Source organism: Varroa destructor, unplaced genomic scaffold (genome assembly GCF_002443255.2).
Source record: "Varroa destructor unplaced genomic scaffold, Vdes_3.0 BEIS01000001.1, whole genome shotgun sequence".
NCBI classification, from domain to species: Eukaryota; Metazoa; Arthropoda; class Arachnida; order Mesostigmata; family Varroidae; genus Varroa; species Varroa destructor.
The window spans coordinates 53,835,730-53,855,647 of NW_019211454.1; the positions used below are offsets into that span (position 1 = coordinate 53,835,730).

A 19,918-nucleotide genomic window follows, 5' to 3' on the forward strand; every position below is an offset into this window, starting at 1 on the left:
GTAAAAAAGCAAGGGAAGTCGAGCTTTCACTGAATCTCTGCATCTTGTTTTATAATTTAGGCTCAAATAATCCGGCTTTCAACCTCTTCAGAGGTATGTCTCGCAGAGAAGAGGGATTTTTCCGATCTCAAGCAATACTCGTGGGTAGGGTTTGGACTTCGTTCTACTTGTCTATCCTTCTGTGCTCGTTGTTTACCCGGTACCTTGTACTGAAGCTTGCTTAGTGACGCAGAAGTAAAGGCAACGTTTTTCGCAGTGAACTGGCTCGGTCCTTATCCAACGTTTCTGTCATCGACGTCGGTCGTTGCTGTCCCGTTGTTCGCAACTTTCGTATCGGTCCAAAGCCTAAAATATCCTTCGAAGATGAGCGACGAACCTAAGTCCGAAGGCATGATCAGCCATGACATAGCTACCAGATTTACACCAGACGAAGAGCTATCTTACAGCTGTTCTTGTCGTTGTTATGTCTGCCTCTATTTTAGGACAGCACTGTGACAAGAGCCTGCAGCAATAAAATAACGACAATTGGTCGAGTGAAGCTAGTCGTTTATCCAGGACCTATTTCGGAGAGGAACTGAAGTCATATTTCTGACAGAAAAAAGCTACGCCAGAACAGTGCACTCTTCCAAGGATCTCACCGACATATGAAGCTTTTAAGAAATCTGATGAAAAACAGAAGACACGACTTACTTTTTATTGTTTCATACCGCAAAGAAAATGACTCCTATCCTTTACTATAGTATAGTTAATTTTTTATTATATAATGTAAGCGTTAAAATGGCTGTTTGCTTTAATACGGAATGTATTACTTAATTTTAGTGTACATATATATATAAAGCCAGAGTCCGCTTTCTTATTTGCTTTCGGCACCTTTTCCTATGTCCTATATAACTATATACTCCGACTGACCATCGAAGCAAAACCTCAGTATGTCGTGGATATTAAAAATTATGCTTGATGCCAATAAACTTTGTTTTAGTTCATTATATTATTGGTAATCCTTTGGAAGAATAGGCTTGTTGGCAACATAACTTATTTTTCTGCGCATAAATATTAAATCAACGTTTGTGCTGGCAATGTTGCATATTGGAACAACCATTAAGTTTATGAATTGGCAGTATCAGCCAAAAAAGGCATGATTCACTCTGACTTTGTAATACAAGTAATCAGCTTACAATAGTGACTCAAGAAAGTTAAAGATAGTACCTGCATTATACTCGCATGCGTAGTTACCACGTGTATCCATACCCCCAGCTTTTTCCTATACGCAACATATGGGATTTTGTCGGATAAATGCTTTCTCTACGTGCCTATGCGTACCACAGAGATATCAACAGTTTGTTCAAGAGAGAGGTAGGCTTCCTAATTAAGATATGCGTACCAGTTGCTGTAGTGCTAATAGCAGAAGTTGTAACCAGTTATATTAACTGGGAAAAACCCTTGTCTTCCTCGGTCGTTTTCAGTATTCTGGTAATCCTAACGACACTACATTGTTGCCGTTTAGCTGGCTACCTTACTTGATCACCAGCGTCCGTAGCGTGGCCCATTTTCAAATGACAAGATAGAACCAGGCCACATATATGCATGTGAGCTAGGCTAGGGTACGGACAAAACCCAGATCGTTTGGTTGATTGTGCCGGCTGCACGTCACAATGGCGTGTCATTATGCCGTCCGGCACGTAAGGAGAATAATTTGTATTAGCACGTAGTAGCATTTACTACAACTCATATCCTATGCACGTGGGCTTCGTTTTTTTTCTTTCAATCGAAATAAGAGTTCGTTTTTTTTTATTTTCTGTAGGTACAAGGCACAGGCTGGCGAGGAAATTGCCGACCATTTATGCACATCGAGGTAAGCGGAGCGCTAAGGAGAAACGCTCCGTCTAACTAAGCATTATAATTATGACGCGGGAGTTTTGCAACGTCGCCTGTTCTCAACTGTATAATACATTTTTTATTTATTGGTTATCGTTAATAATGTCGCTGCAAGGACTTACCTGCTTCGTCGAGGACAACAGTAACAATTCGAGTTGGCGTTTACGGACGAAGGACGCGACCCTAAACGACACAGCATGTGATACGGAAACACGTTAATCTTACTAGGCGTACTAAATCCCATATGAAGAATTAGAATATAACAACGAAGCGTCTTATTGCTCAATGCTCTGTTTTGCTGCTATGCCATTATATTATTGTTTTCAAACCCATAAAAAGTGTTTCAAACGGCGATCGAAATCGTTTAATATTATGCAGGTGTTCGATGTTCCTAATTTTAGACACGTCTGTATAAATTCTACAGCCCTATATCCTGTTCGCATAATAAGAATCATATGTAGCCACTGTATGGCTGGACAGAGGCTCACCACTTATAGTAAAACCAGTCAGACGCTACCAAACTACGCATAGGACATAAAAAAGTGCGTTACACCGATTTCGCTGCTATTGTCAGGGCTCTATTGTATTGACAAGCCAGCGGACGGTATATTTAGTCTTGTACCTTAGGTCGAATCAAAAACGCGTCAAGGAGAGGTTAATGTTCATTGTCGTTGAATAGAGCACTTGTGCGCGGTCTGCGAACCTATCAAATATCAGAGTTATAGTGGCAGGCGTGCTGTTTCTAAATCAACATTCCTTTTTATCGAAGAGTCCTATGGAGGGCCGCATGGATATGGAATTTTAATGGCACAGTTTCTCTGCCATTGGCCATTTCCGACGGTCATCAAGGTAACTAGAATAAGACGATAAACCAGGCCAAGTGTAAGAGCGAGAAGATGGCTAAATGAGGCAGCGCAGAAGTTGCCTCCACTTCATCGTCCTGTATGGGTAACGCTATCTCTGGGTGGGTATCTCTGGGTACGCTTTTATAATTATACGAATGGAACGGGCCAAACAAGGCTAACTCGAGCATGCACCACTAATTACTTTGGCCTCAGAGACGGACGCACCTCGACCGATCACCCCAGAGTAGTCCAATTGTAGTCAACAACTTCTGGACGAGTTTCGCTTTCTTGTTCTGTGTGTCTCGGAGCTTCTTGTTGAACAAAATGTTTTCTCTCAATCACCCGGTTCCTGTATGACGAGAAAATGACAGAGCGGCGGTTGCAACATTCACGATAAAATCTCTGTTTTAGTTCAGCTGGCCGGTCTTTTGTCAGTCGAGCACTATATAAGCATCGGTGGACTATACTAGCAGGTTAGGGTGCGATGGCCTAAGAAAGGTGCAATGCTAGTTTCCAGCGCGCGCAAACTGAGGCTTTCGTTTCTTAAAGCCTTTTTCTGATTCATTTTTCGACTCGGTGCATGCCTCTCATTGTTTAAATAAGCAAAAGCAGATTCGTTGTGCCCTTGTCAGCTTCAGTCCCGATTCCAACCTGAACCGAACTTGAGGTAGTTTCTTCAAAGGTGTTCGCAGCTCTTGACATTCGCTTTTTCTAATTACATTAAGTGGTACCATAGCTCGTCGCTAAATCTAATGACACGAATAAGCATGGAAATTCCCTCTTAGCGACGTAGTCACTCCTTCCACCACCCTGCTGTGAGTGAGGGATTGCTACTAAATATTGGGCTTTAATAAAACGTCGAATGAAGAAAGCAAAAATAGAACAAATGAACTGAGTTTACAACACTCGGATTTACCATAATGGAGGCTTGTGTTACATAAAACAAGCTTTGTGTGGCACATATTATGTACAGCTAGGAAAAAGGAAGGCGTAGCACGTATATGAAACAACCAACACATCCCCCACGGGTAAGCAACGTTGACGATGTCGTTGTCCGCATTGACTTTAGCGATTATCATGCGCTTGCTGCTCCAGAGCTCAAGATGACTTTTTCTTGGGACCACTTTCGACAGTCGGGAGAGAATTTAAATAACAATATTATAGGAAACAGAACAGCTTTAAAAAATATCTTCAGCGTCATTGTTTTAAAAACTGTTTTTGTACATCTCCAAATATAGGCTTGAGCATTCTGTGACACAGATTCACACCAGGGCACTATCTAAGCTTTAGATATTTTCTCTTATTATAAAACATCTGATAATTGTATTTACATCGTGCACAGCACGATTTGATTTATTATGATATATGTTAATCAATGACCTCAGACGAGATATATTGATTTTTTTCACGCATATAACAAGAGGCCAATAACTTTAAAAGATGCTAGAAGAAGCAGGTGACGAAAGACTCAAAGCATTGCCAACCTTTAGTTGAAACCAATTTGCGACTAAGTAGGCTGAAGGCTGTCGTAAAACGGGATGGGCAGATACCCAGGTCAGTTAGCTCCTTAAGTGTAATTTGGTGATCCATTGTAATAAAGACAGACATGCGGTTGAAATCAACGTAGTGCTATTGTGTAAAACTGTTTACTGGCATGGCCCAAATCTAGGCCACTTGACGGCTGAGCATAAGTAAAGCGATGGATAACGAAACCATGTTGGACAAAATAAAAAAGATTCATCTTTACACAAAAATTAGGCATATGATGTTTTTTTTTTCAGAAACGCAGTTGGCGATTCAGCTCTAGGATTTAGGGCGGCGCTCCTCTTATTTGTTTTACTATCTTGTTTGAACACAGATGTGACGATGCTTGAACGAAAGAGATCTGGGGCAACGTCATCATGGTAAAATCTAGCAAAATGAGACTTAGGATTTCAGCAAGAAAGGAGAAAAGTTTTCGTAAAATATGGATAAAATATGCTTGAGTGCCAAATTCGGCCTTATCTCAAGTCGAAATAGTCACCTAATAGATAAAGCTTGGAAATATCAATTTGTGAATCCAGAAACTGCAACTGCTTGCGTATGGAAGAATAACTTATGTTAACTGACGATACCGAAACAATCGGTAGAAGGTATAATGAACGTAGAAATGGCCAACTATAAATAGAGGAATGTGTGGTAGAAGCCGACAGTGACAGGAACAAGAGCAACTTGCGTCCCTTTAGTCGAGGATTGGCGTATTGGACAAGGGTTAATGAAATCAAGCTTCTATTCCCCCAGAATCCTACATCTACAACGACGCCTTGTCGATTTCGCGGGACAGAGCAGTGAAATGACATGAAACAGAGTCGATAAGATAGTTCGAGCAAGCGACGTAACTTCAGATACTTTGATTGGATGAATCAGAGTCATCTGCGCGTAACTAGGGGCAGCACTCAACAAACTGCTGGCACATCTCATTTAAATTCCCACGGATATCAAAGAAGACCTTTCAGTTAGTTTGGCCTAAATACACTATGGTTGACTCACATCGAATTTTCCTGAAATAGAACTTGTTCGCTGAAAACGGATAGTCAGAATCTTTCAGCAGTACTTCGAACAAAATGGCTTAATTATTCGTATTAGCCGGCCAGTTACCAGATGCCTAGTTGCCATTGAGGTCCGGGCTTAACATTAATAAAAGATTTAGATATGGCTCCGGTATATGTGTAGCGTTTGTAGCTAATGGCCCGGAAACAACGGGAAAAAAATACTGCTTTTTAATGGTAGAGCCAGAAGGGGGCGCAATATTCTAGTCGATTCGAACAAATTGAAATCGCCGATTATGATTATCTAACTGTGTTGCGCATAGCATCACACAGGCTTTTAGAATGCTCAGTTCTTGTTTGGCTAAAACACAAGCTTCGTGAAGGACAATCGTTTTGAAAGACATCATCATTAGAGGATAACCCAGAATCGCTGCTGTCAAGCCAAGCTCCATAAATATTAATTCGATGTTATTAAGTAAACAGTACGTACGAGTAAAGTTCAGAGCATTCAAATTAGCACAGCAGCGAAGATCAAGGTACGTACATTTTAATTGTCGATTGGTTGCCGATGGCCAGTTCGGGGTAGTCAGTGGGTGTGTTCTAAGCTCCCCAAGCACTTGTGTCATCAACATCCTCAACGAATTTAAATAGTATTTTATCCGATAGCAGCTATATAAGTAACGAATTTCCAATAGTACCGACCACTCAAAGGTTCGGATCTAATACAATGGCTAAACCCCTTTACTGACAACGAGGCAAATATTACGTTACGTGGGAAGCGCCACACCAGTAAGTGTTGTCTCAAGTCTTACAATCATATGTAAGTTGGACGCTCTAAAAGTTAAGTGCTAGTTTCAATCCAAATATTTGCATTCTCCTGCTGCACTGCTAGCGGAAGGTTGGTGCCGACAGCAGCTGTTTTGATTATGAGAATTATGAGCACATGATCGTGCCGGTTATTTATACGTTAGCGGATACGAGCGCACTCGGGCAGAATGTTGCCTAAGGTCCCGTAATGATCGGGAAGGTCTCTCCATGCAAGGGTGCGCTAACCGAAGAACCAACGTGGGTATTTGCATCCAAATAAAAGGACGTTCGATTTTGACACTGAACAGAAAGGATGGCGAACTTTTTCTTGCAATTCACTTACGCAAGCGGACAGCTTGATTTAAGTAATGCCAAATCCTACGTTTGATGTAAGATTATCAGAGATCCGTCGGGGAGCTTTCCCGCATAGATTGAGCACGCAAGTGGTTTGTTTATCGTAGGACTACTGGCAAAACATTTTACGTGATCAGTGGCACCAAGACCGCCGCATCAAAAAATACCGGGACCTGTCGGGCATAGTCCGAGATCCTAATAAAGCAGAACATGTGCACTCGGATACTAGGTATCAAAAAACGTACTACGTAATGAACGAGTCTTCATTTGGTTCTTAAGTAATAATAATGTAAATAACAATGATAGTAATTTATTGGAAAAAAAAGTTGATTTAGAAATATCGTTTCACAACATATGGGCCTTCTTTATGTCGATGTGCTACTTTGTTCTCAGGCTACATTTTATTTCATTATGTGACACATTTATTCCTAACCTCGAATGTATGCCCCTTGCCTTGACACTTAAAAAGATAGATGAATTAATGGTGGTCATGGCTAATAAACAGTTACTTCACGTACAATAACAATGAAGCACGCTTTTAAGAAATTCGAAGTTGAGTCCCTAGTTATTTTAGCGCAAGTAAGATCATCGTGTTAGCTTGTGTCAATATTCCACTTCGATATTTATTTAGTTATTATTGAAAAACGGTTTCGACTCAGTACACCCTTTTTGATGCATGATACCACCACATTTTATGATTTGATTACATGACCGGAAAATTTTGCCAAAAACGACATCAGGAAAATTGAGCCTGTTCCTTACGCTGTAGGTTTGTATGATTTTCGCCATATAGTAATATTCCCTTCTTAAAGCTATTTGAGCTAGTCCCATGCTCGACCTGAACTCTGGGTATTTTACAAATTCATCCAAAATAAACGCGTGGCCCCATTGGTAAGTATCATTAGCCGGCAGAAAATAATTATGTCTATTAATACTACTCTGGATGCAGTTACAGCAAGCACGTGGTTTCGATTGCTTGCGTTCTTTTTAGAAAAATAGTGTTTTTGTCTTTTTCTTTTAGTTTTCCTTTTGACATCATACCAAATAAAAAAAATATCACCAGAGAGAGGGGCCTATGATATCGATATATAGCAATACGTGCCTTTGCAATCTAATCGAAGAATTACGTAGATGGCAGTTACATCAATAACACGTACTTTTTTTTTTGCTATATAAAAATATAGACTATGAAGTTTACGTCTTTTCTTCTTTTATTTTCAGTGTCCAGATAGATTCCGTTTGTAGGTAGAGTAAAGCTGAAAAACAACCAGTTCTCGTTTTTCCCTTAGCCCAGCTAGCCTTTCTTCGGCTGGCTGTGAAGGGTCATGAAAAAACTGGAATGAGTGAGTGAGTTTGGGGAGGCCTACATAGCCTTAGCAGGCCAAAGTACCGGTTATAGCTATAGAACAAGAAAAAATGAGGGTCATCTAAGAATATTTGACGGCTGACTAGAATGTGTAGACAGATATGAATGGTATATAGATATTGTTATCTAGAGTCGTTTAAACATGAACGACCTTATAAACGAACCACTTCCATAAGTGTGTACCATCACCACCACCATCCTCGTCAAGTTGTAATATGTAGGCTTACCAACATACAAAGGCGAATATAGCTGTTGGTAAAAACCTAATTTCAATTAAGACGACCCCTTGAAGTGAAATAAAACAAGGACGAGCAATAACTTAAAGGACGGTAAGCTATGAGATCTCTATAAATAAAAAAAAAAGACATTCCTAGGACAAAATATTACCAAGCTATGTTGATGAATGTGTATACGACAGGCGAAGCAAGCAACGACAAAAGATTCCCAACTTCTATATATAATAACAGTTACCTTTAATGAAATAGTAATACTCACAATAATAACAATAATAATGGCAATATTACTGTGTATTTCAAACGAAGAATCTTACTACAGCCATTACAATTTTACTCTTTGGACCGTTTTTATTCTAAGAGGATGTATTACCTACTAGCAGTGACCTTAAATGCAACACAATAACTAACAATATCCTTGGAATATGGCGTACGGCTTCCTTTCGCCCGTGTTTTCATATGAAAAGAAAAAGCCAAAAAATCATCATTTCGCAGCTCTGTGCAAAATACATAGCCTTGCTGAATAATCGCTTTATCCGTCCAAACGATCACAATCCTTTTATTGTGAACAGTCTGCACAACAAATCTGAGTTTTACTCTGCCAAATTCAATTGATTTGATTGAGTCAATTGAATTGTACAGAGAAGATCCTGCGGTCCTTTCGAGTCCGTCATCTCTCCGGAAAAATTTTCTCGTATTTGCGTCAAAAATTGAAATGTCTTGCACATTCCTTTTGGTACAGCTGACAAATCCTCCGAAATGTGACACTAGCACAAAGCAAATTAAGATCATGGCTTCACGAACCTTCTAAATATGTCAATAATACCGAGTAGTAGGTAGCTAAGGCCGAGTCTTTGTCCTACTTTTGCTTCAGCTATCTGAGCAAATACTAATTCGAAAATGATTTTTATGGGTTTCGGTGTTGAGAGGTTTTATCGCCTGTAAAATGACGCGTGATTATTGTTCCATACTGTAAGAATGTTTGCATTTTGAACCCTTTCATTTAGACCACAGAATGGACCGCAATGTACCCAAAATTCACACATTGTCCTTCGAAGTCTGTGGTCTTTTCGAATGTATAAAGTTCGAGATAAATTATGAGGATTGAGTGTTAATTTTTTCGACCTTATCACAGTCACAGATTTTATGGCCTAATGATATTTATATACGTACGTATATGTACTTCCGCGTATTTCGAGCGGGGATAAAAAAAAGATAATAGTGAACCAGATATATAGCGAACAGTAGTGACTGGCTCCGATTCTCGGAGTAAGTGTCACATCTTAATTTTAATGGTGATTTATGATCTGAAGACAACTCAAATGAAAAAATCGGCTAGTTGTATGTAATTAATAGCTGAAAAGGCTACATTAAAAATCCCTACGTTTTCTTCACCGGGCTCGTACTTCATTATTCCAATGATTGGAATTACCACGAACAGCAATAACCTATTGCCGTGTCAAAAGTTGCAACCGTTTCAGGATTACATATAACCGATTTGCTTTATTTTGAAATATAAACCTGATAGACTAATATATAAACATTAAGTTGAAGTAAGTAATATACGATCTGAACGTTTTTAATGACTGTAATACCTGTAAACTCTGCTATATCAAAGGATTTTTAGTACAAGATGGGCTACGGGGTAAGCTTACTGCTAATAGTCCTTTTCGTATGATTTTATTTTTTCCGTTCTCAGTCCCTTTAGCCTTTATGCGTAGTGCGAAATAACGACGTATGGCGAAGCTATGAGACGGTTGATCGATAAACATCGGTAACGATGATAGCTCGTGGCATGAGCCAAATTGATACAAGTGAATCTAATTTGGGGAAAGGAGCGCGTGCTGTAACCGACCAATTCGTGTAAACTTCGGCACGAGCGTAGGTAACTACCAGATGATACGCCTGCAAGCAGCGCGAGCCGTCGTATTAGTTGGCAAGCCTCTGTGTGGCGGGTGATATTATACCGAATTACGTTCCATAGGTAAACCCCAAAAAATAAATTGGAACCTAAGGTCACGGAATATACTGCCATTCTGTGACAAAGCAGAGGTACGGCTCGCAGAGGTCTAGAAGTACTTTGTTTTAAAAGGGCGTTAGCCATGGCCAAGTGCAGCGCTTACGATGAACGTTAGTATCGGTTGGCTTCACTTCGATTACGGAATTTAAGACCAATACATTTAGATAGATACAGCCGAGTTCTGTCTGTGTTATTCTATAGAATAACACAGACAGAAAGGAACAGAAGACCTTTGTTAGGCTTCATTTTTCGTTGAACCCGAGATCCAGTTAGAATGTTCGAACCGAACGGACGTGTGTGAGATAGCTTCGTACCGAAGCTTTGCAGGGCGTCTTGGAGTGAGTCATTGCAACATCGTGCATTTATGAGCATTGAAAGTGATTGGTTTTTGCTAGAGCAAGTCTTTGAACTGTGCGTGCCGTGAAAAGTGCGAGTAAAATTCACGGCGGCTTTACGTACGTTTTTTTGAATTCCATCCGTGGGTTAAGTTTACACAGCCTCTATCTGACGATAAAGCCCAAGAATCGCTTGTAAACCACTTCTGACTCTTTTTTGTAAATTCTACGAGAGTAAGTGTAATGACCTTTTGAAATGGGACTACAAAACACGATTCCTACAACAGGTGCCATGAACAACAGAGCAATAACTCAAGGCCCCAAACTTCTAAGTCAGCGAAAAGGACAGAAAAATTTCCCACATCAGAGGCACTACATTCAGGCGTATCCTTTCTGTTATGTGCGCATGGTAAAAAACTGTGATGAATACAACAGACCCGCAAGTTGGAGCAATGAGGAAATAGTTTTAGTCTATGAAGGTTTTTTTTATAGCGAGCTAGTCATATAAAGCATTTATATAAAGTATGGAAAGCACACAGCTGGGAAGCGAAGTCGCGCCGTAAACCGCAACCCTACTGTGTCCTGTTAAGTACAAGGCTTGAGAAAGCAAAGTGGAAACCCTCAAGAGTAGGCCGATACGACCATCAAATACGCGCTTGGAGGATAAAAGGATGTACATGTCCCAACAGCGGGCAACCACGCGTGTTGTAACTCTGTTGAAAAGACAGTGTTGGTTGTGGGCGATGCTGCCGTCGAACCGTCCAGATCGGCCCTACAGGAGCTTTGCCCTGAAAAATACCCATCACGATATGCGCAGCTACGAAAATGGATATTTATATCCATTCTCGTGGTTGCACGTAGTGTGATAGCTGAAGTGCGTAAGCACCTCAAGACTTGAGAAGGGATCCGATAGCCGTCTTCTTACAGACGAGCTATTATGAGTGCATAGAGTTCGAAAAAAACAAACACTTTCTACAAAACTGAAAGGGCTATACCCAGAACCCGAGCTGCTCACTGTATCTGTTTCCCTTCTGATGTCGGACTCTAAACTCATTCATAAAATATTTGCCAGAAAGGTAGCTGAGCAGAATGCGCCTTTCGCTATGCTGCCTCTCTCAGTCACACAACGTCAAGTCATTGAGGGTGGTCGATACAGCTATAAAAGTGATATAGCTAAAAAGATCGCGTATAATAAAGTAAAGCGAATAAAATCTTTTACGGATTAAGGATCAAGAAAACTTCGAAAGGAGACGTACAGGTGTATTACACGGACTGCCTGTAGCGCTGGTGACCTGCAGTGACCAAACCTGATAGTACAGCTTGCCGGCTTGACTGCAGCAGCCAAGAACATTGTGAGCTTTGTTTGCACCGCATCAGAAAATTGGTGTCGCGTTATGTTTTCAAAAACCCTTCATAATCCAAATCCAAATATAACCAAATGGGATCTCCGCAGCCACCGAGGATCGAAGGCTTCTTGAAGCTAGCCCTTGATTCGCTGAAGATGGGCGATGCCAAGAAACAACAACTCCAAATCAGGATTAGATGGGAAACGCTTAAACCTCGAATTGCGAGGGCACCTCTACAGAGCGCTACTCATAGCGGAAACCTCGGATACAGTCGACATCTTTGCGTTTATGAAGATCTGGCAATTGGCTCATTTGACTTCCCAGATATCCACTCCGTCTGCTGCCCTGTGGGGAAGGAAAAGAACTACACCTGTTCCAGAGGCAGAATCTTAGTGTTTTACAATCATAATTAGAAAACCTATCCCACGCTATGTGCAAAACAACGTCAGGGTCTTTTGTGGTCCCACAATACGGCTTGTGGCGACCTATATGCGGCCCAGTGACAAAAAGCGCATTCTGACCTTTGTAGAAAAGCTTGCCGTAGCAGATCCCACATGCAGTGCTACCATCATCGTAGTAAGGAACTTCAATACGCATCATGATGGGCATATTCCGAGCCGGACATCAGCTGGTCAACCCCAACATGATACTAACGTTGTAAAGAAAAGCTCAACGAACGCGAATAGGAATAAAATCGCATACGTAAAGAAGCATCACTCTCTCTGTGAAAGAAGACAGCTCCAGGCATACATTTCTGTTGAACTATACCTTAAGGCCTTAGGACCACCCTTCGTTCAAAGAAATAAATTAACTGCGTAAATTGGGTTCCAAGAAGGTCCTGGAAACTCATACGAACCTGCCAGTAATAAACTCGATTGATGTTCACGTCTACTCGCTTTACCTCGTCAACATCCTGCAACCTTAATTTTGTCTAGGCCGGCCCGGAAGGTACCGATCATGGTTTGATAATAACTGCCACGTCCCCTGCTGTGCGTAGGATGCCTTTAGACTGCTGGCGACACTGCAACCAGCAGTGAGGCGCGGCACGGAAGTCATATGTCGGAAGACAGGTCATACAGTGAAAGAAATACTAGAGGCTATTCTCATATGAGGCCACATGGCCAAATGACTTGACCACCGCAGGCCTGAACGAGTCTCATCGCCTCGCCAGTGCTTATCGACCACTTCGCTAAAGGTTTTCATCTAGTTGCACTGTACATTAGGGGGTCTCACTGCTCAGAGCAGGGTCGGACAAACCGACAACAGGCAAACGAGAAAAGGATAGGCCAGGGGTTTTCTCCTGGAGATGATTCAAGCGCCTGAGAAAGGCAGCGGTAGCGGACAGGATTCGGAATGAACATCTTAAAGTGGGCCTGATGCTTTTTACCAGCCCACTTTGTTGTAGTAGAATGTAAGTGCGACGTTTGAGGAGCAACAAAAGTTCAGGAAGGACCATTCGACTGAAAAGCATACGAGGTTCGACTTATCAATATAAGCAAATTTCAAATTGCCTTCGGCCATATACCTACGAAACGATTGCCTTCGACCTTGCCGCAAGAGATGTAATCTTAAGCATCCTTGTCGACATCAACGTTTCCATGAAGGCGTTTAACTTAATAGCAGAAATACTTTACGAAAAGAGGGTTAGAACCAATGATGCAGTCTGGACTTGCCAGCATTCTCCCTGTCGAGAGGAATGGCTTACGATGATCACTTAAGCCCTAATCTTTGCTCAGTTTCACTTAATCGAGAACCATCCTAACAAGTTATATGGATATAGAAATATGACGAGGGTTTTCCATCACGCAGACGCTTTATTTATTTAACAAAGTAGTCACTTCCATATGCAGCAAGCCCTAAATAAAGCACATTCTGTCGTCAAACCTAACCAAAACAGAGGCAATTAAATTCAAGGCAGAGTTGTGGCCCACGACACGCTGTGTCTTTTTGGCGGATCGCTGTTATGTAATTATTGATCCATCTACCTAGGGTTGGTGATTTATTATAACAGCGGAAGTTCCCAACATACTACAGGAAGAAACAGAAGGGCCTTGACAGCATCGTCCTGAATACTAAGCCCCTACCAATCCCGCATACGGGGTGAGCTTAATTTAAGATGATTTTACAGTAAAGAATATATTGTACGAAAGCATCGTTCCCCAAAAGAGCCTTCGGATTGCACTAGACAACCCGTAATAGGTTCCTCTACCTACTGGAGAGGACGCTACTTTTTGCCAAAGACTTCCGTTGTCGTCACAATATATCGGCAACTCCAGCACTCCAAGAAAGCCACGTAAAATAAGGTTCAAAATTCGCGGAGTCGATCCTGAACTCTATCAAACAGGGCCCATGATGGACGAGACCTTGAGAGAATTTGACCAGTTTAAAAGATACGTAGTGATATGCTATGCAGTGCAGGACTCTGGCCATAACCTATGCACTATTTCATTGATCTGATGAATATTGTATTAGAACTAGATTTAGACAACCTTGTGATCTGTAATGTGCACGGCTTCAATCGCTAGGTAGCCTGGCTCGGTAGCTAACCGAAGAATAACAGTGACATCATACATATCGTGTCATGCCATTATTGGTAGGTCCTAAGGAAATAACCCTAGGTCGACCATTCTAAAGACCGTCTTATCGTTCGTTTTTAGTCTCGTGAGGCCGTCATACGTATGGTACAGGAAAACGTATAAATCAGTATGCGAGGTTTCCACAAATGTACATTTCAAATGTGTGGAACGCTAACTGATGAAGATGAACGAATTTGATTTAATCCGTAATCAAGCGAACGTAAGGCTATTTATTTGGCTTCTGTCTGTACTTGTCAGGCGCTCAACACCTCGTCACTTCGAGGTTAGTGGGCCGCAATTTTGAGTCGGAATGTTTCGAGCTTCACGCTCGGTATCGCCGTTAATAATTCCATCGGAAGGCGGGCTCCCACCACGAAACAAAGTGCGTCCACGCTTGAATTCGCGTTCAAGCCACCACGTATCGCGTAAGTATGCCGCTCATTACGCCATCATGGGGACGTTTGATTCTGCTACGATTGTGGCTACCTTTACTTCAAAAATTCTTGCTAATGCGAAAAGAAGCGCAAAGGATAAAGATTCCTGGATCCATCTAAAACGTTTTTTACTTGTCTTCGTCTACTACAACTACAATCATTGATTCAGTCACAAAATTGAACCGAATGACCTTAACCTGATGTCGAGCCAACATTTCTCTCTGCTTCCTTAGATTATTTAGCAAGCGTAGAATATAAGCTCACTACCCATATATGTATGTTCCAGCATACTACATAATGCCGTCCTCGCTCTGAAATGATTCTTGAAGGAATGCAATGATGTCTGGCAGAGACTCGTCAAGAGTTTGCTGTAACAAACTCATCAGCTTATTCCCAACAACAGATTCATAAGAAAAGAGATCGATAATTAAGAGCAGTCATTGTAGCTCTACGACGCGTACTTTATTTGGCCGAATCGATATTTTTTCCCCGATTGTTGCGATCGCGTTCGCTGATGTACATATGCATGCGTACGTGCGTGTACCTTCACATCCTCCGCAACCACTGAGCTAGGAAGCCGCACTTCCGGTAGTGACTTCCTCCACGCTTAAAAGCAGTATCATCAACTTCAACCTTGCAGCCCAATGGAACACTTCGCTTGGCTTCGACGATTAGTTCTCTTCCCACTGCCAGCAATCGTAGGAATAGCACATTAATACTCGCACAAATGCTATTTATTTAAACGATATCTCGACCCTAACTAGCGATCGCATCGAAAGTACCTAGAACTGTCGGTTCAAGCCGTAATAACATAACGTAATAGCTCGTTCCTGAATGTGTATCGTAAATAATTTACAGGGCTAATGCTCTTCCGAAATTCGAAGCTACTGTTATGCTGAATCATCGATATATGTTTAAGGTCATCATCCATTTAGAACAGTAGACAAATCGGTCATCTCTATGAACAATTAAATAATGGCCTTGAGACTTCCCCAATGATGACTCAATGATGTATTAGAATAAAAGGAGAAGTCATCCATAGTGCTGACGTTTTCCCCGAAAGGTCGCATTGCTCTCCATATGTGTAAGCGATGATCTTGAGCAAATGATTTTTCACCATGAAGGTTGTTAGTAAAATATCCGCAGACATCATTCAGTGATCGATGAGCTTCATGCGACTTTCGTAGTTGCTTAGCGTAGTCGAGAATCATAAAATGCGTCAAAGGCGAGAGCCACGCAGCTACCACTCCCGATAATTACATTGGAAGTTTTCTTTTCCCAAGGCCAACCAACCAGTCGTATTCAAAGGGGAAACTCGGTAGCAAATGCATTGCCTATAGTATACATAGCAGAATTATAAACAGTACCCGCAGCGCGCTGCTTGGTAAAAGTTTGTGGCTTTTCAATATCTGCTCACGCATTAAAGATATTGGGTAAGAAAAGACAATTTAATTATGATGATTTCATGTAACGACTTGGTCGGTCGCATCAACACCGGCCTTATGAAATATTTATAAGTTTATAAATGTCTTTACTTTAAAACATCGTCATGCTCCCATTTCATAATCGAAACCTTAATTCAGTGTCGTCAGAAAGCCAAGAGAATTGTAAAATCGTAGTGCATATATACGCAAGAAGCCATCGCATACTGCTTCAAAGCTGACGAGAATTTCTCATATAGAACTAAGAAATATACAGGTCTAAGATGGACCACCTTCAACGTGAAACTGAAAACGATAAAACAATTATTCTTGAGGAACTGTGTAAATTTGCTCCATGTATCTCCATGTATGCCCTTCCCCCTGCACCCCTCCTGCTTCTTCAATTCATCTATTATATAGGAATTAAACAAGGTAATGCAATCACAACTCTGACGTGCCATTCATACGTGTCATAGGAGGAAAGAATCCCTTGAAGTCCAATATTGCAAAACTCCTGCCAACTACTTGCTCACTGTTTCCTTACAAATTTCACTGATTTCATCGATTAGTCAGTTTTCTGAAGCTAAATGTCTATGTACTTTAACGTAATTCATTTGCATAGGGAGAACAGAAACTTAAGACCCAGTCACAACATTTAGCCGCTTGACGCAGTAACCCCACACGCGACCCATCTCCTCTGCAGGCAGTTCATTTTAGACTAAGTGAGCCGAAAATCTTCTTCGAAGAAACTTCTTCGAGGTTTGTTATCGGATACACGCTTTGACATGCATAACGTCATATAATACTCGCTTTCAATTATAATGTCACAGCGGAATAGCTTTTAAACCATAGCACCCAAGCACGTTAAGTAAGTTACTAATAACAATAGTCGATTTTTAACGAAACGTCAACTTTTAGGTACCAATAACTGTAATACCCTGGCTTTAGTGAAGGTTCATGTGCGTATTGGACTTTTCAACGATAACGACAGACCGTTGTCTGTTTTAGGGTAACTGGCGAAGTGGCTATTACTTCACAATTGTCGACCATCTGAATATGACGAGTAATTTAACTACACGAATTGCTAATGAGGCTTTCTGGATTTTGTCCTGTTAATGTACACCCTGTGACCGTCTTTTCTGGTATGTAGAGCCTTGATGACAGCGATGTTTACACGTCATGCGCGATAAGATATGCCCTTGGTTGGAGGCCTGCCCAGGCCTCCGGTTGGAATATATTAGTGGCAGAAAATACCACGAGCCCTAGGTTGCGGTAAGGCGTTTATTTTCGCTAGCATTGTTCTGCTAATCGGCACCTAACCTTACGATAATCCGACCATCGAGAGCCAAAGAAACACGCTAGCATTGGAGTAAACTTGTACATTGTTAAAATCATACTGCTTCAGGCCGCCTGTCAGGACTTAATTACCATGCTTGTCTAGATTGGCACAGCATGGAGGAGAACGTGTGTGTCCGTTATATAATTATATATGGTAAGGAACGAATTGAAGTCGTCGTCACAGCTCTAAAGACCTTTTCTCGTTTAAGTGAACTGTAAGAGTAAAGCCGATAATGATATTAGTTTTATTAGGTTTATTTGTACGCATGCGCGGTGTCGAAAAAAAACAACTGCTTAAAGCTCCCTACGCCGTCAAGGTCGTTTGTTTATCAGCTAAATCCGATGTACCGAGCGGGAACTTGAAGGCAGTGGCGCTTACCCTACATCACAGGAGCGCTAATGATGATTACTCTATTATGATAGGGGTTTGCAAGGTTGAGACGTGCACTCTGCTACGCATTTCTAGGCTTGGACAAATCCGTCTCATAGATTACGCATTACACATTCAGAACAATCTGTTATACAATCTTGGCCTTTTTTTTTTTTCGAATTACGTTAAATATGAACACACCTGTTCAATAACTCCAAAATTTTACAAAGTAGGCAAGGCTCGCTATAGGAAATAAAGCCTCTGGCACGATTTTCCGATCGCAACTTTCTTTATTCTATAGACAAGTATAGAATATTTACATATCGTTCAAATTTTATCCTTTGCTTACCAATGTGCTATAGCACACTCTGGAACAGGCCGAAATTCTGTAATAACCTGTGCAACAATCAGTTGATATCCTGTGGACAACCGCTGCGTCTTCGACGACGCAAAAGAATTTCTAAATTGTATGTGAGCCGATACACATTTATTAGAGATTGACCTGATTCGCTTTGACCGTTACTATTATCTTCAATGTTAGGGAAGCGATTTTTTAAATATGAGTACGTAGTTGGCCTCAGTGAAAACGTCGAACTTTCAACTTCGATGTCCGAGTCAACGATCAGGGCTGCACATGACCGTTAACAAGAGTTGTCTATCCGCCACAGATCTCCAAATGCTATTTCTACTTATTATAGCATTTATCTTTACGCTACCAAAGACGCTATATTAGATATATAATATTTACAAAGGATAAATCCGGCCTGATTTTAGTTTAAAATGTTCATGCAGAGGAACTATATTGATGTGTGTATATATATCATGCTTTTTCTTTTAATACACATTTTCCGTAGTCGCTTTGTCGATCACCAGTACTATATTAACGTTATGCACCCGAAAATCTGCCCCTAATGCCTTATACTCGCTCAAGGCGCACTCAAGTATTGTCCCTGTAAAGCTAAGGATCTCCCAGTTCCACACCTTAGCAAGCATTTTTTTTTTATATTCAATAGGTGCTTCTTTTAGACGGAGAAAGAAATAAGCATACATCTGCAAGACTGCTCGGTCAAACGTGAAGGTGCCTCTTTCAACGTTTGCCACGGGTTGACTGTAACATCAGCCATACAACAAAGATGTGTCGTCCCTCATACTCAAGAAGCAGGTTTGTGCTTAATTATGAACTAGTAATTTTATGTGTAGTTATATTTACGTTTTTTCGTCTACTCCTGTCGCTTCAGTCATGATCCGACGCCCGTAAACCTATATTCACTAAGTGCATACACATAAGTAGAAAGCCTCGTTTTTCCGAGCTGCAGTGCGATGTATCAGTTGAAGGAAGAAGCTAACGACCTCTCTGGCAGGGTAGTTGGTTATTTGGCTTGAAACTGCATTAGGTGAAACATAAACACTGTAGAAATTTTTCTTGATAACGTTTCTTCTACGCTTAGACCTGAATTTGGCGGAAAACTGAAACAGTATGTTTAGCGACGTACGTAAGTGTGCATATATATATATGTATGTGTATATATATATATATATATATAGAGAGAGAGAGAGAGAGAGAGATAATATTTAGGTTATTAGACACAAATTTGGTGGATTTTAAGATTGAAATGGAATAGATACGTCACGCTAACAAGCGAAATCTGGTAAACACTCGGGTTTTCTATACTCTTGTGAGTGAAAACCGGTAATGTTCGTCTCACAAGAAGTGAGTTCAGAAATTAACTTTAACGCATATGGTGCATTTTGCGGAGTTTTAATCAACAAAAAATCTGCTATGAGTGTACGGTCGTTATAGACAAGGTCCGATCTTCACCCAGTCGGAAGAGAACTAAGCAGGAAAAATCGAGATCGGTGGCAGTTTCGAGCAGTGTTGAACATATGGTGATGGTAATACTACTCGTCGACATCAGAGCGTGAATACCCTTTGAACGTGAAACAATAAATGCAGCTTGCTATCTCGAGTGTCTTAAGAGACTCACGGACCGCTAACACGGCAATCGAAGGCACGCACTCTGGTTATTTAATGATAACGCTGAGCCTTATCGCCATACTTCAGTTACTTAT

The 19,918-nt window shown here is 41.1% G+C and overlaps 1 protein-coding gene and 1 long non-coding RNA gene across 6 annotated transcripts in view; one reads left to right on the top strand and one right to left on the bottom strand.

The window, feature by feature from the left end:
* The window catches only part of LOC147758817 (uncharacterized), a 55,075-nt gene extending 50,602 nt beyond the window's left edge, over positions 1-4,473 (top strand). Inside the window, exon 6 of the long non-coding RNA XR_015319400.1 lies at positions 483-4,473. This is a non-coding gene — a long non-coding RNA (uncharacterized LOC147758817). The remainder of the gene's footprint in view (positions 1-482) is intronic.
* Ktl (BTB/POZ domain-containing protein Ktl) overlaps positions 1-19,918 on the bottom strand; it is a 103,307-nt gene that overhangs the window by 62,081 nt on the left and 21,308 nt on the right. For 4 of the 5 annotated variants that reach the window (XM_086977795.1, XM_086977794.1, XM_086977793.1 and 1 more), the window contains exon 2: positions 1,998-2,058. The exons of the other annotated variant lie outside the window; for it this stretch is intronic. The gene's annotated coding sequence lies outside the window, so the exon portion shown is untranslated. The remainder of the gene's footprint in view (positions 1-1,997; positions 2,059-19,918) is intronic. 5 annotated transcript variants of the gene reach the window in all.